At 41.0% G+C, this 1,462-nt stretch overlaps 1 non-coding gene across 1 annotated transcript; it reads right to left on the reverse strand.

Moving 5' to 3' along the window:
• Nucleotides 1–984: 984 nt before the first annotated feature.
• On the reverse strand, nucleotides 985–1,091 carry LOC131202728 (U6 spliceosomal RNA). The gene has a single exon (XR_009156210.1). It is a non-coding gene; the product is annotated as a U6 spliceosomal RNA (small nuclear RNA).
• Between the last annotated feature and the right edge of the window lie 371 nt (nucleotides 1,092–1,462).

Here is a 1,462-nt window from a genome sequence, read left to right on the forward strand (position 1 = left end):
CTATTGGGGGCGAGTCGTTGGCCCCGATGGAGAAGGTATGCAACTTGGGCATGCTCCTGGATGGTCAGTTGTCCTTTGAAGATCATTTGACGACCGTCTCCAGGAGAGCTTTTTATCAGGTTCGCCTGATCCACCAGATGCGTCCCTTCCTGGACCGGGATGCCCTATGCACGGTCACTCATGCTCTTGTTACCTCTCACTTGGACTACTCCAATGCTCTCTACATGGGGCTCCCCTTGAAGAGCACCCGGAGACTTCAGCTAGTCCAGAATGCGGCTGCGCGGGTTATTGAGGGAACGGTTCGGAGCTCCCACGTAACACCTATCCTGCGCAGACTGCACTGGCTACCTGTTGTTTTCCGGGTGCGCTTCAAGGTATTGGTTACCACCTTTAAAGCACTCCATGGCTTAGGACCGGCTACTTACGGGACCATCTACTGCCGGCCTCTATCTCCCAATGTCCGGTGCATTCCCACAGAGAGGGACTCCTCAGGGTGCCGTCAGCCAAACAATGTCGACTGGCGGCCCCCAGGGGGAGGGCCTTCTCTGTGGGGGCTCCTACCCTGTGGAACGAGCTTCCCTTTGGGCTTCGACAATTACCTGACCTTAGGACCTTTCGCCGCGAACTTAAAACCTATTTATTTTGTATGGCTGGACTGGCCTGATTTTAAATTTTAAATTTTTTAATTGAATTTTGGGTTTTAAATTTTTGTAATTCTTATGGGGTGTAATGTTATTTTAAATTTTTTGGCAAATTTGAATCAGTTTTTTAAGGGTTGCTTTAATTATTGTGTATGTTTCGGTTTGTATTTTATTTGCCTGTTCACCGCCCTGAGTCCTTCGGGAGAAGGGTGGTATAAAAATTAAAACATCATCATCATCATCATCATCATCATCATCATCATCATCATCATCATCATCATCATCATCATCATCATCATTATTATTATTATTATTATTATTATTATTATTATTATTATAATATAAAAATATGGAACACTTCATGAATTTGCTTGTTATCCTTGCACAGGGACCTTGCTAAACTTCTCTGTATCATTCCAATTTCAGTATATGTGTTCCCAAAGTGAGCACCACTGTTCACTTTTCTGATTTTATACATCTCTATCCAGTTTTCCCTCACGTGGTAGAAATATGGAATTAGTATTAATTTAAAATAATATCAAGGAATTAACATTCCTTTAAATTGATGGGTAATCAGATTTTCACTTATTGGCATCAACTCCAGTTTGGACCAATTGATAGATTATCCTGCTATTTTACTAAACGTATCTATTATTTGCATCAACATAGGAACAGTAGTGTGAGGTTTAGGAATAAACAGAAGAATTTCATCTGAAATAGAAACCAATTTATATTCAACTGAATTATATATTACTTTGTAAATCTCCCTATGTAGCCTAATAGTATGAACCAAGGATTTGAGACAAATACCAAAAAGCAAG

This window comes from Ahaetulla prasina, chromosome 7 (genome assembly GCF_028640845.1).
Source record: "Ahaetulla prasina isolate Xishuangbanna chromosome 7, ASM2864084v1, whole genome shotgun sequence".
Taxonomy (NCBI): domain Eukaryota; kingdom Metazoa; phylum Chordata; class Lepidosauria; order Squamata; family Colubridae; genus Ahaetulla; species Ahaetulla prasina.